This window comes from Caretta caretta, chromosome 12 (genome assembly GCF_965140235.1).
Source record: "Caretta caretta isolate rCarCar2 chromosome 12, rCarCar1.hap1, whole genome shotgun sequence".
Taxonomy (NCBI): Eukaryota; Metazoa; Chordata; order Testudines; family Cheloniidae; genus Caretta; species Caretta caretta.
This window is the reverse complement of record NC_134217.1, coordinates 28,771,254-28,799,221: the sequence shown is the minus strand read 5'-3', so window position 1 is coordinate 28,799,221 and position 27,968 is coordinate 28,771,254. Positions and strand designations below refer to the sequence as shown.

Genomic DNA, 27,968 nt, shown 5'->3' with positions numbered 1-27,968 from the left:
CTGATAAAACATGGCCAAAGTCTTCAGAAGTGGTCTCTCATTTTGGATGCCTCAATTTTTCAGTCTGAAGCTAATAAAACCAACAATTTATTTTTATGTGATGAACCATTCATGAAGCAACTATTCTATCAGGTTTCAAACAGAAGTAATTGACTTCCAGATCATGAAAAAGAACATCACGTGAATGAGATTTAGCACATAATGCATTTCTGATTACCGAAAGAAATATAAAGTTCCTTCACATTGAGACATTGGCAGACTTTCTAGTATATCTGGAGTATTAGATGTATTTTGTCCCATTCTAATTCTATATGTAAGTATTATGGAAGGAAAACAAATCATCTTTTTGTTCTTAAATTATTCTTTCCTTCTTTGTCATTCTTTTGTGTTTCAACTTGTTCTCGTTCAAACCCAAAGCCTCAGGAAAGTCACGGCATGTTAGATTTTTCTGACTGTTCTTCATCAGGTGAGGATGTACTAATACTAAGACAAGGATTCTACAGTTCTTGTGCTGCAAGCCTACTGTGTACCGCAAGAGAATGTGTGTTCTTTGTTGGCATTCCCGAGCCACTGCAATGAACGATCCCTACAGAACTGTAGTTCGTTGTCCTACAAAACTGATAAGTTGTCATTTTCTCTAACCTCACAGGGAGAGGGCCCTGGAAATGTATTCCCACTGAACTAAAATGAAACTCGGTAAAAGAAAATTGCTGACTTTCAACACTTTTATTATTTAACTGCTAATAGGTTGTCTGTGTTTTCCATTCAGCATACCCTAAACTAGAGCTTGCTACTTGGAGAGCAATTTTTTTTTCTCCCCAAGAAAAGATCTTACAAAATGTTCCTTTCTTAACACATCCTGAAAGAAGCTGATGAAAAAAAAAGCATTTGCTGAGGGACAGCTGACTGCCACCCAGCTAGCACTGTAACTTAAACATTCTAGGCCAGATTCTCATTTGTTGTAAATTGCCTTATTCAAATCAGTGAAGCCAAGTGATACCCACTGAGGATCTGTCCGTCAGTGTTTATTTCAGGAAGGATGCCATGTATACCCTTGAGCCAGAGGACTAATGAGATGCATAGAGTGAGGGGTTGTGAAGTTTTTGTTTGTTTGTTTGTTTAAGAACAAAACAGACCTCGAGGTTTAATTATGTGTACACAAAATTACTTTTTCTCAGCTGAAAGGAACAGGAACTCTAATATCACGGTGATGGGCATAATATAAAACAGATTAGATAGATCTATAGATGGACAGTGACAGTAAAAGAATATGAAAAAATCCTTTCTGAAATTATTTTTTTTATGCACAGCTTTGTGTTGATGCACTTATAAAATTAATTTAATTCAGCTAGCCCAGGACATGCGTGTATTCCTTTCTAATGCATAAACATCTGATGAAACATCCATGAATATTCATTTGAATTTTAATACAAATTTCTATTAAACTGTGTTAGCAACATTTTTCATCTTTGCGAGACTGGACTTGAGTAGCAAAAATAGTCACAAAAAGCAAAATATTAAATTTGACTGTTCACCAAAACAAAACTTTACATTGTATATTTAATTGTTCAGAATTACTGTAATATAAACCCAAGTAAATAAATAAATTGAATAATGCTTTGTTGAGTGATTAGGGAAAAGAAAACAATGTTTTAGTCCTGATCCAGCAAACTTTAAAGATCTGAGTAACCCCACTCAATTTGAAGGCAGTATTGTGAGGAAAGGCTGTGTTTACAGAATCAAGGCACTGAAGACTTATAAAACTATTCAACATAGTACAAAATAAAGTCGGAATATAAGTGTTACACACACACGTTTGGGCTATTCATAGAAGGGGAGGAGATTAATAAAATAATTTAGAATGAGTAATTCAAGATTTTCACAATGTGCTCATGAAAATTTTGCAAACAGAAAAATAAATAGATTAATTATTTATTTAGCTCTAATAATGGACTGAGATTCCAGAAACCTGTGTCCTATTCCCAGCTCTGCAACTGAACTTCTGTTTTTGGGACCTTGACAAGTCACTTTACCTCTCTGTGCTTATTTCTTCTCCCATCCATTGTCTGTTTTGTCTCAGATGATAAATTCTTCAGGGTGAAGATTGTCTCTGACTCTGTTTATACAGTGCCTAGTGCAAAAGGGCCCTGATCTGGATTGTAGCTCACTGTTACTGTAAAAAAGCAGGTAATCTAGTCCATTCATAAAGGCCAGTAAAGAATTGTTCCTTATAGTATATATTATAATTATTTATCTAATTTAGGTTTAAGTAACACAGTTTAAAATACATTTAAGAACCAACTCCTGCAGTCCATCACACTCAAAGCTAGCAACGGCTTGGTACATTCACTAGAGTGAGAAACTAGGGTGAATGAGAAACTAGAAAATGATCTCAGGATTTGGCCCTTAAAATGATAAGTCCTGCAAAGACTTAATCACCTGTAAATAACTTTACACAGAGAGTAGTCCCATTGACTTCAGTGAATCTGGTTTGGCCCCAATTGTGCAAACACTCCGCATGTGCTTAAATTTACAACAGCAAGTAGTCCCAGAGAGTAGTAAAATTTAGCATATACAAACGTCTTTGCAAGATTGGGGCCCAAACGTGTAACATTTAAATGTTTTATACTCATATTTTTGAATGGAAATTTTGTAGTTGATTTATACTGCAAAATCTCATATAGAAATATTAACTTGTAATGCTCTATATCTTTCATCCTGCTAAATAAAGATTTCTGCAGTTTGGTTTCAATTTTATTTTAAAACTTTCTGGAGAAGAAAACCATACTTCAGGATCTTGGAGGGAAGGTGTTGATTGATATCTGTCAAACTGGAAATAAATGTTAAATCAATTAGTTGTACCATAGCTGTATTTGCAATGTGGCGAGCATTAGTTTCATTCTGAACAACTGAATCTGAAATAGAAGACAGAAATAAGATAACATTAGAAGAAGAAAATGTTCTCTTTTTCAGCATGAAAGTGGCATATGCAGTATTTGTTATTTCTGCATTGTCTTCATCAATGTGAGCATGTCATATAAATTTTAATACATGATTTATGGTTATAAATTCATATTTTCCATTCTCATGTATTATATAGTGTCACATTGTATCACAGCTCCATTTAATCATCTCCTGTCTGCATATTAATGGTTAAAAATATGATACCTGTGTAGAACTAATAAGCCAGTGGCTGTAACTGTCTTATAGTGCAACGGTTGAATGCTTTGAAAAGTTGGGTTGCGTAGAAAAGTTTAGACATCTTTGTGCATGCATACCCATTTTTAAGAGCTCAGCTAGATAAAATTCCATATCATCACAAAGGGCTTGATTCCACTCCCATCCTGCAAAGCTTTTTGTAAGTACTTAACTTCACAACCCATGAGTAGTCCTAGAGCATAAAGTTAAAGCATATACACTTTACATCACTATTAAAAGCACTTTTTTGTTTTATTAGTAGTAACAAAAGTAAGGCCTCAATCCTGCAAACTCAATCCTGCAAATTTAGTACTCATAGTAATAACGTTGAAATCAGAGTAAAGCCCATGTGCAGACGTGTTTGCAGGATCAGGACCTGTGGTATCTCTCTGACCAGGAAATGGTGTGTTAAAAATGATCTGTGCTATTTCTCTTTCTGTAAATTTAAAATAAACACAATAGATGAATGAGTGTTAATTAGATGAGAACAAATACTAATAGTCTAGGTAGTGCTGCTGAATGATTTATTGCGCTTAATATTTCAACCAAATATATACCTAATATTATAGGTGAATCTATTTCAGAATTATGTAGAAGAAAAATAGATGGATGTAAACCAAGATTTTCAAAAATAGCTTTATTAGGCTCCTAAATCTATATTAGACTTTTATTAAAGAGGCCTGATTTTCAAAAGTTTAAAGCACTCAGCAACTTCCATTGAAGTGAATGTGTGTTCATCAGTTTGGAATATCAGGCTATTTATTCTGGAGCCTAACTATAGATTTTGGAGCCTAACTTTAGGGTATCTGTTTTGGAAAAGCTTGACTGCACGCTTCTATCCTGCAAAGAGTTATGCACATAGTTACTTTGAAGTCAATGGGCAAAACCACATATTTAAAGTTAAGCATAAGTGTAAGGGCTCATCTTCACTACCCTGGTAAGTCAACCTAAGCTACTCCAGCTACTCGACACACCTTAGGTCAATTTACCCCTGTGTCTTCGCTGTGCTGCATCGATGGGAGACACTCTCCAGTTGACTTACCTTACTCTTCTTAGACAGCTGGAGTATCGGAGTCAACCGGAGAGCACTCTGCCATCGATTTACCGGGTCTTCAGGCCCGCTAAATTGACACCAAGTGCATCGATTGCAGTGTCAAGTATTTGTAGTATTGAGGCCACAGGGGCTGAAGCTGAAGCTGCAGAAAGCAAAATCAATTTAAATCCACCTAAATGACCACCTATTACTTACCAACCAACACTTTTCACCAGTATTTTTGAGAAAAGCAGTGTTTTTTGTTTTGTTTTGTTTTGCATATTTAATTTACACGTTCCCCTTTTGAGCCATTTGCAGGTAGGCATGGTGGTAAGCTCAATGTAAATCTTTCCAGGTAAACATGAATAATGGTTGTTTTTAGAGGAAGAGTGGGTTAAAGCCAAGTCAAAATTTCTAATGGAGAATAGAAAAATCAACAAATAATTAGATCTGCGAGGGAAAAAAATAATGAAGCCAAAACCCAGGTAAAATTCAACTGGTTTTGAACTATGTTACAGGCCCAACATTTAGACCAGACTTTCTTACCTATGAAACCTTTTGCACAAACCCAAGCCAAAGTAAAAGGAAATCTGAGCTGGATTTTGCACTGTTTGACCACACTTCAATCCACTGATCCTCCTCTACATCTCCATGCAGCCACAAGCTCTAACCTCTAGTGTTCATAGCCTTGGACAATAATGGTTTGAAGCCAATGTACTAGCTGAAATTTGTAACCCTCTGTTCTTCATGGCACCGGATGGCATGGTCCCACCCCCTAAATTTATTTTTAATGTATTTATTAGTTAAAGAAAAAACTAACTAAACTGGGTCCTTCAAAGGGGAAAAAAAAAACCCTCTTTCCAGGATAATTTTTTAGTGTTTTTGAGAATTATTCAGACATAAAGAAACTATCCTTCAGAAAACACTTCTAACTTTTGTGAATTTCCAAGTCTTGCTGTGTGTTCTCAGAAGCGAAGTAATTTGCAAAATTTCATGACAGAAAAGTTCTACAAAAAATCCAGGAGCTAGTGGACAAAATCCAAACTGGAACTGGATTCTGCTGCCAAACATTTGAGCTCAGCTTGAACAGATCCAGGTTCCCTGTACATACATACATACATATATTATAATGCCATAATGAATATTTGAGGCAATTTTATCAAATACATTATATATTCTATTTAATTTATCTTCCCTTCCACTTGGTTTTCTGAGCAAAGGTTCAAATACATTTTTTGATATATTTACCAATATGAATAGTGAAGTTGTCTGTATGCATGATAGGAAATGGAAACATCTTAATCAGAGTTTTGTCATGGGTTTCAAGGAATAGAAAGTGGTATACACATTGTGAGGAACCCTTTATAGAAAGTGGAAATTCTTCTGGACAATTTAGGGAAGAGATCCAGGAAGAGAAAAGAGGAATTCTGAATCTACACTAGAAGAGCTACTGAGTGATATAACAGCACTAACTGAATGTAGGGAAATGAATAAGACTTTTGTCAGAAGTCTGCCAATGTGCTTTTTTAGTGAGGCCGTGGGGTAGTTTCTATGGGAAAAGACCACCTGCTGGAGCAACTGTTCACAATTCACTTGACATAGGCTCAGATTGCGAGATCTTTACCAGGTGAGAAGTCAGTATGTGGTTGTATAAATCCACGGCTGTGGGTAGGCTGAGGACAATGGTTTGGAGAGACTGCTATAGATAGTAGTTCAGAGACCATACTGATGGGGGATGATGAGCTTCACCCTATCTTCCTCTGAGTTTTGTTTTTGGAGTCAGGGGGATATCTTTGGGTTTGTGTTTCCTTTAGGTTTCTGACTAGCAGTCAGTCTGGTCATTTGCGGTCTATTTAGGGCCTGATCCATTGTCCACTGAAGTGAATGGGAATCTTGCTTCTGAAAAGGTCCTTGGCTCATAAACCTGATAGTTTGACAGTATCTTCCTTTGCTTTTTTGCTGTTTCTTTGTTTGGATAGTTTGTTTTAAATTGACTTAATTTGATTCTGTTTATGAAGAAATTATAACAATGTACAAAAGTGAAGGTGAAAAAGAATTATTAACTTGGGCAATGGAACTCTCCAGTCTCTGTTGCCAGAAGGCACTGAGAGAACTGAAAATACGTTGAACTTTACACACATTACAATGCACCTAACATTCAAAATATAGTTAAGATTCTGAGTGCATCTTTCTTGAAAATAAGATGTTGCATGCCAAACTCATTTTCACACATTGTACACTGAACATATGCTCCAAAGAATTTGTCTGTAGTCTGTGCAACTCTGGTCTTCTCATTCTACGACTTCTTTTGATTAAGCTATCTGGGCCCCAGACTCTAGCTGCTTCCCACAGGAAACTGCACATTGATTGATTGATTCCCTCAGTGATGGCCATTGCTTTCTGCTGATCCATCAGACAGAAATAACTTTTTTAAGTTAGTTATTAACTAGCTTTATCCAGATTTTTTTTCTTGTTTAACTTCATCCAAGTTTTGAAGGATATGTTTTATTGTAACTTGTCCTTGTACTGTACTATCTTATTTACAGATATAGATTTTATCTGATCTAGTGGGGGGGAGAAAGCTGTTTTTTTGCTTTTGTAGTTAATTGTATATGTAAGCCCCATGCCACAGGATCTAGAGGATGGAAGTCTCTGCTCCCCCCAATGGGGAGAAGGAAAAAAGCCAGCTCTGGCCAGCTTAATTTTATATCTTGTTTATCCATAATTCACCCCCTAAGGTTTGTTGTTCGTTTAGTATTTAAGTTTTGATGTGTAAAGATGAAAAAAAAATCCTTTCTGACTAATGAAAGGAAATTGAAATGTGTAGGATGTGCCCTGGGTGAGTGGTCACCATGACGTTATGAGAATAAATGTACTAAATACTAATCAAACCCTATTCAGAAGGCATAAATAGTAATTTCCTTATGGACTTTTTCTGTACAATTTATGGCTATAGCATGAGTGCTTCAAAAACATTTATTTATTACAAACAAGTCTCCTTTATGACACAACCTTGATTAATGTCCAGTGCAGGCTCATCTTGTGCTCTGAGTCAGGGGTTCTATGGAATAAAGTAGTATGTGATCATGTAACTAAACGATATCATATAGCATACACACACACCAAGAGTAAACTAGGTTACACAGGGGATTTCCTATGCCTCAGCGTTTAACTTTGCAACCTAACTGTTTTTAACATAGTTTGTGTGTGTGTGTGTGTAATTTCCTTGGCTTTTTTTAAAAAAATCAATCTGAAAAAAAATTCCATCCTGGGCTATCATATTAACAACATGGGTCATCAGCAGCATTTGAACCTTTTAGATTCCCTCCACGGATATCTGTCAGTTTAGTTTACGGAGTAATTGATAGCAGTAGTAAGCGCTCATCCTCTACATGAACCAGCACTAGAGGGGGATGGGACACTTTGCCAGTGGGTGTCACAGATATTTGCTGACAGCCAGGGAATGAATGATGAGATTCAGGAACACTGGGTTCCCTGACAGGTTGTGAAGGAGAGTGTGCTGAAGCAGGAACAGACTCTTCTGCCTACTTTTCCCAAATTTGTTCCACTTCTGCCCTCTCCCCTAAAACCTGTCCCTCTTCTATTCCTATCTTTCTCTCCACCCCTATTTCCTTGTCCCAGTCCCATTTCCCTCACTTAGACCACCCCAGACTCCACTACTCAAGCTTCTCATCCCTTGTCCAGCCATTCCCAGCTAGCCCATCCCACAAAACTTCTTGTCCAGATCATGTCTTCCTTCCCCTGCCTATGTTGTCCATACACATTGGCTCTTAGTCCCAGTCTCACTGTCTGGGCTTCCCATTCAATCTGTGTCACGCACCCAGATGGGATACTTGTCCCAGTCTCTTTGCAAAGACAGTCACAATTCTGTCCCTGGATCCTTATCAGACTCCTCTCAGTCCCATCCCAGGCTCCTTGTCCAGTCTCAACCCCAGGTCTGGCTTTTGTCTCCTCAGCATTTAAATCTGTCAGCTTCCACCTCCATGCTGCCGGGGCACAATAGTGGGGTCACTTCTGGCACAGGAGAGACAGGCTCCCTGCTCTCATTCTGGTATCTTGCACAGGCCCAGCCTAGAGCTCCCCAAAGCTGCAATTGCAGGGAAAATCCTGCTCAGCTGCTCTCTGAAGCCCCAGGCTAGAGCATGCTACTGTGGACAGAATCTTCAAACAATTTAGGTGTGAAGCTCTAGATGTCTCCGTGCATTTGCAAACTTTTTTTTTCCCCAAAGGCTTATAACTTGATCAAATTTGAGATTGGGGGACTGGAAAAGACACATTCCTGACACAAAGGGCACCCCTCTGCCATGTCCCTACTCCAAAGAATGGGGTACTAGAGCTTCTCCCAACAAAGATCACCAGAATTTAACATGGGCAAAAATCCATATTTTTCTCCAACCGGATTCTTGGACATAGGCTGGACCATTTTGATTGAAATTCTCAAACACAATTTAGACTGAGGCAGATGGCTGGTGTGTAAAATTGCTGTCCAAATGGTTAAAGTTTCACAAAGTTTAAGCAACTAAAAATAGGCTCTTATAATGGGAAGTGTCAGGCATCTTTAAGAATAAGCAATGTTCTTAGCCCCCCTCCCGACACCCGTGATTTGGAAGTATGAGAATAAGCCACCTACTAATTAAGGGCTGTATTTTTATTTAAGTTTTTTGCACTATTTGAAAGCCTGAGAAGTTACTACTTGTCATTCCATCCCAAGATAAAAATAAAACCTTTAATTATGTATAGCTCATATTGTACTACTTGTATCTGTTTGTCTTTATTTGTATTTTTCTTTCACGATTTTTGAATGTCATCATTATAAAGACATTTCCTGTGTTCAAAATAAATGGTACAAGACTAATCTGACTATTTTTTCCCCATGTCTGGATTTTTGCTTATGTAAGGAAATAGGAGATGTTATGAATAATGTAGAAAAAGCTTGCACATGATGAATCTTCATGCAGTGATTGCCAACATTTGGTATCACATACATCATAATTATTTGCTATTTTAAATTGTAGGGAGAAAAATAAACTGTCATCTCTCAGTAACAGCTGTGTGGTAATAGTGAGCAAATACTGGCTTTCATTGAGACCACTGTGTCCATTATCATCTGAGATGTCTACACCTTCCAGTGTATTGCCAGCAGCAGACTGATCAACAAATGGTTACTCGCTTCTAGTGAGAATTCTCAAGATGACCTCTGCACATTCCCATTATTGAGAATATAGTTGTGTGGCGAGTGGGTCTTCCTAAATTCTTCTTACAGATTTTTTTTTAAAGATAGAAAACTTTGGAGGTGTTTTTGATTACATTTAATTTTCTACAAAAAAAACATTGAGGGTCTTTAATCAAAAATGTAACTTTTGAAAATCAGTGAACACAAAATTTGGAAATTTCTAGTTTTTATCTGACTCACCTGTCCTAAATCCCTCTTCTCATCATGACAGTGGGCCTGTGAAGGTGTGCTTGAGTCATAAGGTGTAGCTCTGATCTCACACTGCTAATACACAGCTATGACCCCACTAATTTAATTGAAGCATTTGAGTTGGTGTAGAGGAGACCTAAATCATCTCCTTAGCTTGCTGCATATACACAGCTAGATTCTTTATTTGTTGTGGTGCAGAATGGATACTGATGACAGATGTTGCAAGAGATTATGAAGTTCTGTGATATCAGAAACTCCCTATGGGAGTGGTGGGGCAAAAGGTTGGAAGTAGCTCTGAATTTAGAGAGAGAACTGATGTCCAACTCAGGAGTCACAGGCCCTGACCGGCTACGATATCAATCTGGTAGTACATTGCCCAGAAGTGGGCTTGAGATTCAAATTTCTTTTTGTATGAGACAGTGTAATTGTCATGCTCCTTAAATGGCAGAAGGCTAATTTCTTCAATTCCTCTGGGTCTTCTCCTACCCTCCCACCTGATGGGCACATTTCGCTTTTCCCCATTCACCCTGTCAACATGTTAATTCCCTTTTCCTATATATCTTTGTGATGTGTGCAAAGGTCAGACTTATTGCTTCCTCACAGTGAAGATGCTTTGCTAGACCTCAATCCCTCTTTGCTTATTCTGTGTGATATTCCTACTAGGGCCTGTCATAAAAATAAAGGGTAGGGTAACCACCTTTCTGTGTACAGTGCTATAAAATCCCTCCTGGCCAGAGGCAAAACCCTTTCACCTGTAAAGGGTTAAGAAGCTAAAGATAACCTCACCGGCACCTGACCAAAATGACCAATGAGGAGACAAGATACTTTCAACTCAGGAGTGGGGAGAAACAAAGGGTTCGTCTGTCTGTGTGATGCTTTTGCCGGGAACAGATCAGGAATGCAGTCTCAGAACTTCTGTTAGTTAGTAAGTAATCTAGCTAGAAATGCGTTAGATTTCCTTTTGTTTAATGGCTGGTAAAATAGGCTGTGCTGGGTGGAATGTATATTCTTTTTTTGTCTTTTTATAACTTAAGGTTTTGGTAGAGGGATTCTCTATGTTTTGAATCTGATTACCCTGTAAGGTATTTACCATCCTGATTACAGAGGTGATTCTTTTACCTTTTCTTTAATTAAAATTCTTCTTTTAAGAACCTGATTGATTTTTCATTGTTCTTAAGATCCAAGGGTTTGGGTCTGTGTTCACCTGTACAAATTGGTGAGGATTTTTATCAAGTTCTCCCCAGGAAAGGGGGCGTAGGGCTTGGGGGGATATTTTGGGGGAAGACGTCTCCAAGTGGGCTCTTTCCCTGTTCTTTGTTTAACACACTTGGTGGTGGCAGCATAGGGTTCAAGGACAAGGCAAAGTTTGTACCTTGGTGAAGTTTTTAACCTAAGCTGGTAAAAATAAGTTTAGGGGGTCTTTCATGCAGGTCCCCACATCTGTACCCTAGAGTTCAGAGTGGAGAAGGAAACTTGACTGGGCCTCTGTGTTTGGGGATGGCCACCTTTGAGGTCATGCATGAATTTCCTGATAGTTTCAGGAAATTCAGCTCTATTGGGTTAAGATTTTTATATTCCTCAGGGGTCCTGGTCTGTTGCTTAACTATATATGCAGAGTTCACCCTGAGTAGTTCAGACAAATGTAAACCAGGATTCACAGTCTCTCCCTGCAACTCCCCAAATAAACATGGTCTAGGGAGCAAATGAATCAAGTTGGACCACTCTCATAGTGCTTATTTATAACAGTAATTAGTTTATGGTGAGGGTGTAAATCTACCCTGCACTAGTCTGCTGCACATTAAGGGCTGGATTCACAAAAGGCTTAGGGGCCTAACTGCCACTTCAGGTGCCTAATTCCCAGAATCAGTCCCCACTAGGATTCACAAACTCCCCTCGGGTCCCTCACCTGGCTCAGTACCAAAAAATGTTCAAAGTCCACATGGACCGGTAGAAGCTTCTGATCATGTGCACTGAAGCCCTACACCAGGCGTCCAGATGCCTAAACCCCAGAGTGATTCATGAACCAGGGGAAGACAGGCATTCCTACACCTAACTGGCCTGCAGGGCCCACTCCAGTAAGTGTGCTCAGAGCTTGCCTACCAGATCTGGCCCTTAAGAGAAGCTTATGTGTAACAGTGGTGGGAGGAAGACAATTTCCCACAGAACTTTTATCCCAGTGGTTAAAGTACTCATCTGGGATGTGAAAGACTCCCAGTTCAATTCCCCACTCCACCTGAGAGGGAAAAGAGATTTGAACTGAGATCTGCCATCTCACCAAGCTCGAGTGTCATTCTTGTGTGTGCACTATCTCTACCTAGTGCTGAAGCTGTTCCACCATGGATAAATAATGGGAGAATCATTTGGTGGGGAGGATAGGAAGAGCACATGAGTGAGCACATGCACACAAAAATGCAGGATTCAGTCCCCCTGCTCCAATGGCTTAAAAAGAAATCATTTAATCCACAGTGGAACCGCTTCTAAAGGGAGTCCCACCTCAGAACATCCCACAGCCAAGTATTAGGGCACTCAGAAGAGGTAACAGATCCCAGTTCAAATCCCTTCTCCCCCTCAGAGGGAGGGAAGACTTGAATAGAGTGTCTCTCACATCCTAGGTGAGTCTCCTAGTCACCGATTCTTGCTAAAACAATGCCTCATGCCAAAAAAGAGCTTGCATATGAGAATCCCAAGCAAAGGAAGGCACCTCCCTGAAGCCTGGATTTAGGTGCCTATTTCTGAGAGAGAAATGGGGTTTAGCAAAATCTCTCAGCTTGGCGTCTCCCATTGGCTTATATAGACAAGCCCTGAGTGTGGACACAAATGAGATGCTTAACCCTAATATGTTATCTTGCGGAAGGTCTCCTTATTTACAACAGACAGGAGGCCTGTGCTTATACTATGTTTAGACCATTGATGAGGCAGGAGTAGCTAGTCACTGGATGTGACACACTAGCACCAAGGTCCCCAGCAAATCAATACACAGTTTATCCCATAATAGTGGGTTACCAAAACAAATGGTCAAGCTCAGCTTTGGCAAAGATTCCCTTCCAGAGGTGCCAGGTGTTTTATTTTAATTTAAAAAATCAGTCTATATCATAAAATCATAGACCAATAGAAGATTAGGGTTGGAAGAGACCTCAGGAGGTCATCTAGTCCAACCCACTGCTCAAAGCAGGATCAACCCCAACTAAATCATCCCAGCCAGGGCTTTGTCAAGTTGGGCCTTAAAAACATCTAAGTATGTCTACACTATGAAATTAGATAGATTTTATAGAAGTTGATTTTTATAAATCGATTTTATACAGTCGATTGCATATGTCCACATTAAGCGCATTAAGTCAGTCGTGTGCGTCCTCACTACCGCTGCTAGCATCGACTTACGGAGCGGTGCACTGTGGGTAGCTATCCCATAGTTCCCGCAGTCTCCGCCACCCATTGGAATTCTGGGTTCAGCTCCCGATGCCTGATGATGCAAAAACATTGTTGCGGGTGGTTTTGGGTACATGTCGTCAGTCACCCCTCCCTCTGTGAAAGCAACAGCGGACAGTCGTTTCTCACCTTTTTTCCATGCAGATGCCATACCACAGCAAGCACAGAGCTCGCTCAGCCCGGCGTACCATCACCGCTGCTGTTGTATCCTGGGTGCTGCTGTCAGCAGACGGTGCAGTACGACTGCTAACAGTCATCATCCACTGCTTCCGCTGCAACTCTGCTCTCCTGTTCTTGTAAATGAGCTCAGTCTCAATAGCAAATTTCTCCATGTTGTCGTCATCCACTGCTTCTGGTGCAACTCTGCTCTCCTGGTCCCATGAATCCACCTCGCAGGTCCTCTCGTCGTTCTGTATAAATATCTATTCTCGTGGCATCCATTGTCATCCACCACTTCCGCTGCAACTCCGCTCTCCTGCAGATGCCATACCACGGCGAGAATGGAGCCCGCTCAGCTCACCGCTGCTATTGTGAGCATTGTAAACATCTTGCACATTATCCTGGAGTATATGCAGAACCGGGCTAAGAGACGCCAGCACGAGGATATTTTTGATGAGGACATGAACACAGACATTCCTGAAAGCATGGTCTGTGGCAATTGGGACATCATAGTGGCAATGGGGCTGGTTGATACAGTGGAATGCCGATTCTGGGCCCGGCAAACAAGCATAGACTGGTGGGACCACATAGTGTTGCAGGTACGGGACGATTCACAGTGGCTGCAAAACTTTTGCTTGCATAAGGCCACTTTCCTGGAACTCTGTGAGTTGCTTCCCCCTGCCCCGAAGCACAAGAATGCCAAGATGAAAGCTCCCCTGACAGCTGAGAAGCGAGTGGTGATAGCCCTGTGAAAGCTTGCTATGCCTGACTGCTACCAGTCAGTCAGGAATCAGTTTGGAGTGGGTAAATCTACTGTGGGGACTGCTGTGATCCAAGTAGCCAATGCAATCAGCAACCAACATTCCCATTGTTATTGCTGCTTGCTGTGTACTCCATAATATCTGTGAGAGTAAGGGGGAGACATTTATGGTGGGGTGGGAGGTTGAAGCAAATCGCCTGGCATCCGATTTTGAGCAGCCAGACACCAGGGCGATTAGAAGAGCACAGCAAGGCACGCTGCACATCAGAGAGGTTTGAAAACCAGTTTCATGATTGGCCAGGCTTCGGTGTGATAGTTGTGTGTATTTCTCCTTGATGCAAATCCACCCCCTTTGTTGATTTTAATTCCCTGTAAGCCAACCACCTCCCCCCCTTTGAAATAAAGTAACTATTGTTTTGAAACCATGCATTCTTTCTTTATTATTTTTAAAAAAGGGAGATAACTGACTAGGTAGCCCGGGTCGGGTGGGGTGTGAGAGGAGGGAAGGACAAGGCCACATTGCTTATTGTAGTCACACTACAAATCAAACTGTTTGAATGACAGCCTTCTGTTGCTTGGGCCATCCTCTGGAGTGGAGTGGTTGGGTGCCCGGAGCCTCCCCCCCGCTCTTCGCATTCTTAGGCATCTGGGTGAGGAGGATATGGAATTTGGGGAAGAGGTCAGGTGGTTGTATAATGGATGCAGCGGGGGTCTGTGCTCTTGCTCGCAGCTGCACCAGATGCTTCACCATGTCCGTTTGCTCCCCCATTAGCCTTAGGATCGTCTCCTGCCTCCACTCTTCGTGCCCCTGCCTCTGCTCTTCGCGCTCACTTAATGCTTTCCTAGCCTCTAATACTGAATGCCTCCATGCATTAAGCTGTGCCTTATCAGTGCGGGAGGACTTCATGTGAACTTCCCATTTACTTTATTTGGAGTTCTGCTCTGGATTGAACATATTATGCGGTCCTTATTAAATGTGGAACTGGGCCATCTCAGTAAAATGAGTATAATACTATTGCACTACAGAGATTGTGGGGTCATTCCAACACACCAACAAAATCTCTTCCAAACAAGTGCATGTCTATGTTAAGTGTTTATTTGTCAAATCCTCAAGTTTAGCATTTATACTTTTGGGACTGATCTTGTACTCTTTATTTAGGAACACTAATAATGCAGATTGAGAATGCAACTTATTATTTATTTAGGAACACTAATAATAAGAGGTTTCAGAGGAACAGCCGTGTTAGTCTGTATTCGCAAAAAGAAAAGGAGTACTTGTGGCACCTTAGAGACTAACGAATTTATTTGAGCATGAGCTTTCGTGAGCTACAGCTCACTTCTGTAGCTCACGAAAGCTCATGCTCAAATAAATTCGTTAGTCTCTAAGGTGCCACAAGTACTCCTTTTCTTTTTACTAATAATAAGATTATTTAGGAACACTAATAATAAGATTGAGAATGCAACTTATTATCATAGTGCCCACTGCTTGCCTACCTGCCTAGCTTTTCTTAAATTTTCCTTTGCTATGGCCATTCTAAGGGAAGAATAAGCAATTAATTAATATCTCCCAATCTTCCAGCAAAAATTAAATGAAAACCAGTGCATTTTGGATAGATATCCAAAATCCTCATTAAAATCATGTTGTTTACTTCTATCCTCCTCCTCATTCAGCTTCTCATCCTCATTGAAGCACATTATTGAAATATGGTTTTGTGCCTAATCTGCAACCTCATAAGAGATGGGAAATCATAGAATCATAAAATATCAGGGTTGGAAGGGACCCCAGAAGGTCATCTAGTCCAACCCCCTGCTCGAAGCAGGACCAATTCCCAGTTAAATCATCCCAGCCAGGGCTTTGTCAAGCCTGACCTTAAAAACCTCTAAGGAAGGAGATTCTACCACCTCCCTAGGTAACGCATTCCAGTGTTTCACCACCCTCTTAGTGAAAAAGTTTTTCCTAATATCCAATCTAAACCTCCCCCACTGCAACTTGAGACCATTACTCCTCGTTCTGTCATCTGCTACCATTGAGAACAGTCTAGAGCCTACCACTGAGAACAGTCAAGATAAATGACCATTTATCTTGTAGCCTACCAATTTGTAGATAAACAATCTCTGTGAATATCAAGTTACACTACAGCATGTCATTACAGTTAGAAATCCAGCACCATATCTGCATGTGATTGTATATTTTGTATGTTTCTTCACAGAGGCCCAGAGAACCTGACTGTTACCCAGAGGAGAAATTGGCAGAGTCAAATTAAACAAATGACATCTCTTCTGTAAAATTGGCTCATCATCCATTTTATGACTGATAAATATCATGGGCCAGATACATTTGAGGGTTAACATCACTGAAGTAAACATTAGGGATGAATTTGACCATGACTTTCTATCATCAATTTGGCTGGCTGTGAAGAACACAAAGGTGAGACAGTCTTTGCTATGTTTATATTCAAGACACATGCTTAACATAAATGAGTTGATATAATCAAATCTAGATTACAGAGTCTCAGGTTCAGCGTTTGTTTATAATAAGCAGAGATTGCTCCCTCTTTAAAAGGCAACGGTGAAAGGACAATGATCTACTTATGTACTGAATGGTCAAAATGAGAGCTCAAATACAACATGCAGAGGATAGCAGAATGTTAAGTGTAATATTGATATGATAAATAGTCATACATTTTAAAGCCATTCTTTAATTATTACTGTAGGTTCAAAGCACTAGGTTTGAAGGACAGAACAATGACTCTTTTAGCTTTGAAAGCTTGTAAATGGATAGTGGTACATATATTATGTTTCTCAATACTTCTGACTAGTCAATTACAGGTAATTCACATTTCAAAGCAGAGTTTGGACTAAGAGGTATATTCAAGTAATAGAAATTTCAAAGCACTCAGAAGAAACACCAGCTCTTTGATTAACTAATTTATGCAGGGAGTAGCAAAATTAAGCACCCTAATTGTTCTGTCAGAGTTCACACAGACCTCTTAATTAATGACTTATAAACTAAAATTCATAATTGATACCAGGTGTCCTAAATGCTAGCTGAGGTCACATTACAAAATATGTGCCAATAGTAAATCACATAGTACTATATCCTTTTTTAATTTTTTTTTGCCTTATGACTGCACAATATGGGAGCTAAGAGAGTTTTGATGTATAGAGGAAAAAAGTAAGAAATGGTAAGATGAGTTTTCATGAAGGGATATCTTGTGGGTCGGGTGTCTTATTAGTGTGACTGGTGGAAAGCTTCAAACAGAAAGCAATTCCTGAAGACTGATTTGCATGGGAGAGGGTGGGGGTGGAAGAGAACTTCCAAAACTATTTGGTCTTCACCTACACCAGGCTTAACCTTTCCTCTCACTTAATTGTTGTGAATAAAATATCCACTGCATTTAATTGTAAACCAATCCTAACATCTATTAATATATTTATTTAAAAAAAAAAACTATTACCAAAGACTTTATGAAAACAAAGTTCAGCCTGCTCAAACAAATCATGTTGATTATTCATTATTTAAGGAGTGGGACTCATCACCTGAGTCACGATATTACTTCAGGTCCCTGACTGGAAGACATTTTGTTCGTTTGTTAAGGAGAGTAAAGAATAAGAAATAAGTGCTAATGGACAGTACCGTTCCAGTACAGATAGTCTGGCAACCTGAAATATGGACTGTCACAGATCAGGTCAGGCGACCCTTGCTGGCAGCTCACCAGATAGCTGTAAAGGAAACAGCCTCTGGATACCCGGGTATTTTAAGCCTCCCTGGGTCTCAGCAGGCTTCAGCACTATTACCTCTCTGGCTCATTTCCTGGGCACGCACTCTGTTGGCTGCCCCTTTTCAGAAATGGAATCCCTCAGCCCTCCTGTGTTAGGTCACCAGTTCCATTGCTGATTTGAAATATACCCCCCAGTAATTTAACCCCACACTCTACCAGAATCTCACTGAAACCATGAGCCTTCTTGGTTACAAAGCATATGTTAGTTGTAGCATAGAACACACAGATACTTTGCACAGAGTTCTACAAGATTGTTGCTCTTTAGTCACATGAGAAATATACAGATCCATACAAAATTAAAAGACTTGCAATCATTTCCCCTCATTCTAGCTTACTCTTTCCTTGACAGACCATCTGTCTTTAGGTAGGTAGGCTGGGTTTCTTTCCTTGTTGTCTCATCCAGCTTTTGCAGCAGCTTCCCTCACCACAAACTGGTGAATTTTTTCTGTAGAGAGAGCAAAAAGAATAGTGTTGGCCCTTTATAACCTTCCAGTCTCCTTTGTCAGGTGACTTCCTGGTCCCTGACCACTGACCCCGGCAGGTGATTTCTCTGTGCCTTACTAAACTGGTCCCTTTGGGTAAAGGCCAGCCTTTTCTCTGGGGGTTTCCTTTTTCAATAGAGGATCATTAAGAGTTAATGGCCCTCTATTGTTGATCCTTTGCCACTGAACTGGTTGGAATATTGGTCCAACGTGGAGGTTGAAAGGAGAACAGAGAAGACAAAAGGCTGCACCTATAAAATGGAGTTTGCAGTAGAGCTGGCTGAATAATTGATATTTTGGTTCAGCCTGCAAACTGAGGATCAGAACAAATACTCTATTCAGTTCTGAAAATGTTCAGAATTTGTCAGCAAATCAGAAGAGTCCAGTCACATGAGTCTGGAAAACTTCATGTGTTCCCCCTTAAAACATCGAGGTTAGGGGTTAGAGCACTTAGAAGGATGGGGGACACCCAAGTTTGGATCCAGATCCTGAGCAAGGATGCAAACTCAGCTTGCCCTCCTCCTAGATGAGTATCTTAACCACCAGGCAACAGGCTATTTTGGGATGGGTTGTTTTCAGTCTCTCCTTTTGAAGCTGTTCCACTTTTTTATAAGTACTTAAACATTCACTAAGCCAAAGAGAGAGAATGACTCTGTAGCCTGGTGATTAAGGCACTAACCTGGGAGGTAGAAGTGGTGGATTCAAATCTGTCCTGTGAGTCAGGCAGAGAGAGGATCTGAATCCACCTCTCCTACCTCCCAGGTGAAGAGAAACTGGATTAATCACCAGGCTACAGATTCATTCTCTTGATGTTTGAATCAGTGAAAATTTAAGTATTTATACAAGGTGGAACAGTTTCAACAGGAAAGTTTGAGGCCAGGCTAGCCTATAGACTGGTGATTGGGTTACTCACCAGACCAGGAGGGGGCAGCAACTGGAGATCAAGTCCCTGCTCCAATGACTACTTATATAGTTAGACAAAGTAGAAAAGCTTCAACAGAAGAGAGTGAGAGCAAGCTGCTCTAGAACAGGCTGCCTGTCAGGATGCTCAGCTGGAAAGGGGAAAATATGAGTTCACAGTTCTAGAGTGGGGTTCAAATGTGAGTCTCCCACATTCCAGACCAATGCCCTGACCACTTGTTTAAAGGTTATAAGGGGATGCACGTGACTGTATGTTTTCCGAAGTGGGCCCTAAAAAACCTTCTTCCCTGGCTAAACTAATCAGGTCAAATTTGCAAATAACTTTGGGTCAACCAAAAATGCATTTTGGGAGAAATAAATTATTCAGTTGAAAAACTTTGCACAGCCATTCTTTGCAGCTTGGTAAAGATACATTCAGAATTCATAAATTATACAGACAGTTCCCCCAAAGCATTACATAAACCAATAGCAAATATTTCCACCAGTAAGTCAGTGGACCTGTGAATAGCAAATAGTATAACCTGACAATAAAAATAAGAGAAAATGCAGCATGTTTATTTAGGAAAATGATCATGAGGTTTTTTTTTCATTACTTGTCTATAGAGACAAAATCTGCTCTTGTAGGAGTTAGGTGCCTGGATTTCTCTGAGGATCTGGGCTTTAGTTACTGACTCAAAGCTAAAGCAGGTCAAAAAAATTTGAATGAAAAATATACCTGTCAGAAAATGTGGTTTTGTTAAACTGAAATTTTATGGGAAATATAAATGTTTCAGTGAAATCTTTCAATTTTCTGATTGGCAAATTCACAATGAAAAATTTGATTTTGGAGTGACATCGTGAAATTAAACACTTGTTTTGCTTGCTTAATTTTGACTGAATTAAAATTTTGATTTACTTAAATTAATTTTGGTTGTTTAATTTTGATTTAATTAAGCTTTAGGGACTGACTTAGTGCAAAGCAGCTACTTTGTACCAGATAATACGGTCCATTATTAGTAAAAGAACAGATTTAAATGTTTAAGTTAATTCATGCATATTAAAATGAAGTCTTTAAGAGACTTAGGGCTTGTCTACACTTATAGCACTGCAGCATTTAGTGAAGACATTACCTACACTGAGAGGAGAGCTTCTCCTGTAAGCGTAGGTACTCCTCTTCCACGAAAGGCAATAGTTATGTCAATGGGAGAAACCATTCTGTTGACGTAGTGCTGTCTACACCAAGAGTTAGGTCGGTATAACTGCATTGCTCAGGGGTGTAGACTTTCCACACCCCGAGTGGTGTAGTTATACTAATATAAGTTTGTACTGTGGACCAGAGCTTAGTTTTGCCCTGTTGGATGTCCTTCATTAAAAAGTCCCCCTCTTCTACTATGGGAGGTAAACTGAAGGAAGAAAAGCATATGTTTTATTTTTCATCTGATCTGTGCAGGTAGTTCAAAACCTGCTTCAATGGATTATCTGAATGGATAATAAATGTGCCTTTCAGTATTCTTTAATACTGGTTGAAAATATGAGACTGAATAGTACAAAGATATAACTGATCCTTTTACTATCCTGAATAGAAGCAGAAAAATAATAAAATGATGAGAAAATGATATACAGGTCACTAGAGTCACTGAACATTAGAGGGTAATTGCTTTCTCTCAAGAAAGCTTACAATGGTGTGTAGCCTAAGTGAAGGGGTGTCGGGTACCTGTCTAGCAGAAGAGCCATTCTGCCAGCATCTCTGGCTGGTACAGACTACAGTCTGAAGTAAATGTGCTAGCTGGCCATGCATCCTACAGGCAATCTATATCTGCCTAGACAGAACAATGCTGTGTCATGCCATTCGAAAACAGGAGAGAGGGAAAGATTTTAGAAATGTTTCTATATACAATGTTCTGTCCGTCACTCACCCTCCCCTTAAGTTTCTTTTCATAGCTTTTTTTGGGAAAGATATGTATTACTTATTAAGATAACAGCACAAATTGCCTGGAACACATAACCAATGCACTTTTGGACAAATGACTGATGTGTTTTTCTGTAGCTACGTGTTTCTCCAGCCTCATCCCTAGCTGCAGCCTTCCCATTGTCTCTGTTGTAAACACACTGTTCATGTAGTCCTTCACACCTGCTCACACCATCACCCTACTCAAATGCCAGACTTGATGTTTATAACAAGAAACAAAAAATATCTTGCTTTGGTTAGATCTCTCTCTGGGGTCATATTTCATGTTTGAGGTCCATAGGCACTACTGCAATAATAATAAAAATCTAGACATAGCTACCAACATGTTACTGTATTTTTTCTTAATACCTTCAGAAAGAGTCCTTTATCCCACATTGAATCCTCAGGCTACATCACATGAGTGTCTTCCATATTACTCATTTGACTGTCAAAGTTAGAAGATGGTAAAACAAAGTATAAATTTTCATGCAACACTTTCACTTTTGGTTTCACATATGAGTTATAACTAAGTTTGATACAATAATTGTGAAATAATGTCATGCCAGCAGGAATGAATGACACATTTAGGAGGGGTAAAGATGTCATATGGTATTCAACAGCTGCCATAACGCCATGCAATGTAATCATAATCTAATCCCATTAGATGTAATATGGTCTAGTGTAATATTTAAATTGGTTGCATTTTATAAGACTATCCTGTCAAACTGTACTCTGGACAATCCAGCAATACTGACTGCCATATGTCAGTACAGTATATTCCTTGAAGTGCAATTATCGCATTTGCCTCTATTATTCAAGAATATGCCAGTTCAACAGCAACATATATTTTGGATGGAAAGATAACTTTCAAATATTTGTCAGAGTGCATAAGAACATAAGAATGGCCATACTGGGTCAGATAGGATACTGGACCATCTAGCCCAGTATCCTGTCTTCTGACAGTGGCCAATGCTGTGTGCCCCAGAGGGAATGAACAGAACAGGAAATCATCAAGTAATCCTGTCCCGCATAAGCAGCTTCTGGCAAACAGAGGCTAGGGACACCACCCCTGCCCGTCCTGGCTAATAGCCATTGATGGACCTATCCTCCATGTACACTGCTTATTTAAGAATTTATGGGCTTAAAGGGATGGTTTCTCATTTTCTTCATGTTGATATGGATTTTTATTTTAATTCTACCTCCAATCCTAACACATGCACAGACTAAATTCCTATGTATGGCTGAGTTGTAGTCCAATAGAAAGAGACAGGAAGGACCCCACATCCTGAAAAGCATGTGTCTTACTTAGTTTGAGGTCTTACCAGTATCATCATGGTGGAATATTCTGTAAATTCTCTTTGTCCTATTCCTTGTTATACTACTCTGTGTTGCTTAGTATAAAGCCACTGTACATAGAGTTCCAGCTACATTAACTCTCATTGTAACTGCATACCACGTGAAGTAGTTCCAAAATTGTTATTTTTTAATATATATGAGAATTGGAAAATATACAAGACTAAGAAAGAGAATTTAAGGATTGGTTTTGTGACTAAAACTTATTCAGTAGGGTAGGAGGGGAGAAAAAAATGTCATCCTAGTGCAGAAGACCCCAATTCAGCAAAGCACTTAAGCATGTGTTTAACTTTAAGCACATTAATAATCCTATTTGAAATCTGGAAACTGAAAAAACAGGTTGGGATAGATTTGAGAGCCTTGATTCAGGAAAAAAAAATCCCTATTCAAGACAGCATTTAAACATGTGTTTAACTTTAAGCCACTAAAATCAACTGGATTTAAGCGCATGTGCTTAAAATTTAACTTACTTTGTTTTAATGAGTTGGGGGCCTTAGCACAGGTGAAGATGTGCGAACACTTTGAACAGCAAAACTAGCACTGGTATATTCGACTGCTGAATATCACACACGAGTTAGCGCAGGCTATTCACATACCAAATTTCTGGATGTGCAGCTTAATTCTGTGATCACAATCAAAATTTGGGCATTAAAATCAACACTGTTTCAAATGTTTCCCACTCTGGCCCATACACCACCACCCCAAATCTGGACAGACACACATACAGTTTGTGAATACAATCAAATCATGACCAACTTGCATTTACCAATTCATGAGACCCTCCAAAACCCTGTGAAGACACACCCAAAATCTCATAAACCTTTTTGAGATTGGGCTAAAGTTCTTAATACATTCTCAATCAATCCTGAGGTTTACTGGAAATAATTCTGAGATAATGCTAATGTCCCAAACTAATACTTGATTGCCAACCCCCAAAAAGAACTTCCAGACTTCAATCTATCTCAGAAACAATGGTCCGCATTGAACCATTTTAGACCATCCCTTGGCACATGCTGCCATCTCGTACACCTCTGGAAGATGAGAGACAACAAACAATATGATTGTGGACACCAGTCACAAACTATGGATCACATTGTAAATAAATGCCTGGTTCAAGCATTTGCTGGTGGCAACTTAGATTTACACCAAGTCACTTCCAAAGCTGCTCCCTGGCTCACTAATACGGATTTAGTTATTTGAACATTGCTAATGACTTCTCTTGCCATGCCAAAGAAGAAGATGACATTCCTGTATTTAAGTATGCCACATAATGTTTGCTTAGAGACAGAGGAGAGAGAAGACAAAGGAAGAAGGCAGGGACAGGTTAACGTTTAATAAACATTGCAGGAAAAAAGACGCAAACTTGGCAGTTCTATAGGCCAAACTCTCAAAAGAAGGGGCAACAGGTTCACCTAGAAAAATGTTTTTGCATTCATTACCACTCCTCACCCATATACACAAAGAGGGAGAGGAGTAACAGCTCTGCAGAGGCTGCTCCCTGCCCCTCTCCCCTTAATCATGAAAAGAGTTTTACCCACAAGTTGTTACAAACGACATATACTTAACCTGACAGAATTTGCTCATTCCTGTACTAGTAGTTTGCTATTCCTTGTTGTTATTATTTCAAATAGAGCTTATCTCAAATTTACTAAATCATAGGCCTGTTGTTCTTAGATACCAAAAGTACATTTTTCTTGACATTGATGATTCAGGCAAGCACAGCACAGGGAAACGTGAGCTAGATGAGATTTGAGGCCATGAACAGATATTTTCAAGTAACATGAATCAAATCAATTAAAATCTGCAAATGCTGTAGCCATAATTAGTGCAAATGGTCATTACGTAAGTCTACTCCTTACAAAAATGACTACTAAGCTAATATACTTAACTGATCATTTTGTAGTGTGGAGTGAGTCTTCAGTAAATTCTCAGTACTGATAACTAATATATTTTTAATTAGGGATGTAACTGTAGTATATAAAAATGCTATACAGTTTCTTCTTAGTTATGAGATAATTTCAGTGTCATAGGTGCCACTTAATGTTATAATTTCTAATAGGAAGGCTAAGTCCTGGCTGTAATGCAGTGCTTCCCTCTGTATTAATGAAATACTGACAGAGCTCAATGAGTACTAACACTAACATAATCTCATTTTTCTTATTAGCATTCCACCTCCCAGCACATCAAATGACACTGTCATAAAGAAATACCATATGTGTGGATAAAGTTCATGGGGTTAGAATTTATTTTCAGAGAAGAAAACAGAACAAGGGCATTAACTGTACCTTTATGTTGCCTATACTGTATTTTAAATGGTGGTGAGAGAGTTAGAAACTATAGTGAAACAATCAGTCTGGGTAAGAAGCAAGTGTGTTAAACTTAAAAAATAATCGAAATATCATGATTGGCATTTCTTTGTGATAGTGGGCACATGCCTTGCATTTTTCTCCCCATGTATGTTTAAAATTAAACTAAAGCTCTTTATGTTTCTTATTTAAAACAACATGATTCTGATGTGATGTATGTACATTAACTTCAATTGCACCCGGAGATCTTTCTTTCCTCCTCTATATGCAGCTTGTGATTTTTCTCTTCATTTTTTGGAGCACTTAGGCAGCACATTTAATTCAGGCTAATAATTAATAACAAAATAATTCTCTGAAGAAATTCATTAGGTTCCATTAAACAAACTCTCACTTTGGAAACTCAATCAGCAAACTCTGGATTCCAAATTAAAAGTAATTATGGTGCTTCACTGAGTACAGATTGATTATTGTACTGAGCTCATAATAATCTGATCTAAGATTCAGTTCACAGTAACTCAATCAATATATATCTATAAACCCAATAATACACATTATGGGCACAATCCAGTTTCTCTTTCAATCAATGGACATTCTCCTGTTAGCTTCAGTGGGGATTGGATTCAGCCTTTTATGCTTAAGGCATTACGTTTCCTTCCCATATAAACATGAAAAGTGGGGAAGACATGAATGCTCTATTTTCCATGGGATTTTATGTACCATTGAGCTGTATACCCATTGCTGGCTGTAGGAAAGGTAGAGATGTAGTTGCAAGCAAAGGAAAAGTCAAACAAGAATGCAGGGGCCAGGGATTCACGGGTCTCTCTGCTCCAATCTTGAAAGTCCCCAGTTAGGCATGAAGAGGGTCTTTCCAGGGCCCCCCAATTCCATCAATACTTACAATGCCCAACACAGCTCTCTTGCACCTATGATTTAAATGACTAGTAGCAGTACTGTGGTCTGCATCTCACTCCCATACACCTTCACAAAGACAAATTCTGATATTTAACATGGAATAATAGTATCACTTTACTCCAGTTGTGCTACTGAAATCAATGAGACTATTTGCAGAATAAGAGTCAGACTGCGTCAATATAAATAAGAGTAGCTGAATCTGGCCCAGAGTGAACAAAGATCAATAATGCTGCTTCTTGAATCACTAGCTCTTTTGGAATATGTTAGTCTACGTAAGGACATCAACATGCCACTCAGGGCTGTTGTACACTGTCTCTGTTACCTATTTCTTGACCAGGCAACTCTTTCCTACATTTTTCTAGGAAACATTAAAAAAAATATCTTTCAATTTCTATAGTGCTTGGGCAAAGTGTAATATTTAAGGATCCATTACATGGTTGTATTAAAATAAATTTTCACAAGAAGACTTAGTCACTTTTCCTCAAATGAGGACTCTGTCCATGCCAAACATCTGCTTTCTATCCTGGGTCCTTCCATGCTGCAATTGTTTCAAAATGATATAATCTATAGGATATTTCCCTCTCCTTCCCTCCCCACGCCCATCCAGTTCTGCTTCTGCTAAAAAATGATGGAACTGTTTTTGACTAAGAGAAATGCATAAATAATTCCCTTTGAGGCAGAAACAAGACCTTAAAAATTTCAACTCAATAGTTAAAAGTTTTGGAAAGATGTAATTACAAAAATCAGGGATTTGAAATTGAAACACATATGCAATCTCAACTGTAGCAATTTCTCCTGCTATAATTGTAGGTAACTCTGGTAGTGACAACTACAGTTAACATTGTGTAATACTTTCCATTATAAGACTCTGTATTCAGTTGCATAGAACACCACCCACAATTAACAGTTCACAATGACATTTTCCATGCTGGATGTATGCTGCAGGAGGAAACGTGTAGGAATGTTTCAGCAAATATAAGAGCCATTTTTGAGAACAAAAGATGCTGTTTTGCCCATGATAAAATTTGTAAGCCATTTCATTGAAAAGCTCTAGCACTCCTGGGCCTTGGAGCAGGGTATTAAAATGTGGCTGGGGGCTCCCATAGTGTCAAAGCTTGCCTTTTGCTGTCCCCATGAAAATCTTGGCCTCTGAAATATCATGATTTCCACATGTTCAGTAGAGGATTGTTAGAGCTAAATTCTCAGAAGTTTCTATCTGCACCGAGCATGCTCCATTCCCTCACACCTTCTGTCTCCTGACTAGACTAAGCACATGCCATCCCCACAGAACAACTGACCGTGTGCCATAATTAGAATTGAGAACAAAGGAGATTGTGTTGTGTTCTCAGTGCCACCCCATGCTGTAATATACAGAAGGAAGCAGATTGATAGAGGGAGATTGAGGCAGGAGCAGGGGGAAGAGAGGAGGACTGAGACAATTGCCAAGGAGGGGGGAGAAGTCAGACTTGGAGGAGAGGGACAGGAGTAGAAGGGCCTAGAGCACACTCCTACCAGAACTGTTTTTACTCACATGATGATATAATATATTTTCCATAGGGTCTCTGTCTCATTCAGTGCACTGGATGGATGGTGCTCTGAGGATGAATCAGAATTGTATTGTGAATTAGGCTGTTGTCTGTAGGATCCCCTGCTCATCTGAAGCAGAAGTTGGGAGGTGCATAGGGAGAGATGCAGGAGATTGCAGGAAAAGGAAAGATCGTCTCAGTTAAAGAAGATAAATGCCATCCTGGAGAATTGAATTCTATCTCTGCCTCTGACACAGAGCTTCTATGTGAAGCTGGATGAGTCACTTAAACTAAACTTTTCACAAAAATGGACACTAGTTGTTTCCTATTTTTTAGTTTCTGAGCAACCTTCATTATGACATTACTTTACTGCTGGCTGCAGCTGGCTGGTGGACATTCTCCTAGTATAGTTAGTTTGGATGCAATATGTAAACATTATATATATATATATATTTGAGAAGAATATTTTATAGTGGTTATTCTACTTGGCAATGGTTCGTCAAAAAAGGCAACAGGAGGAAAATTCATGCAGCTTGAAAGAAGGTATGAGACAAGTAACATGTTGATTGTCAAGGGGAAAAAATAGAGGACTAGCTCCTCAGATGGGACAAATTAACATAGTCCCATTGGCTTCAGTTGAGCTACACCTATTTACACCCACTGAGAATCTGGCCCAAAGACTAAGCAAATATGTCAGATTGCATCACATAAGCTTTTGCTGTTCTACTCTAATAATTACT

At 39.4% G+C, this 27,968-nt stretch overlaps 1 long non-coding RNA gene across 1 annotated transcript in view; it reads right to left on the bottom strand.

Moving 5' to 3' along the window:
* Positions 1-27,968, bottom strand: part of LOC142068629 (uncharacterized) — a 174,998-nt gene that overhangs the window by 35,216 nt on the left and 111,814 nt on the right. The window contains exon 2 of the long non-coding RNA XR_012664508.1: positions 18,137-18,246. This is a non-coding gene — a long non-coding RNA (uncharacterized LOC142068629). The remainder of the gene's footprint in view (positions 1-18,136; positions 18,247-27,968) is intronic.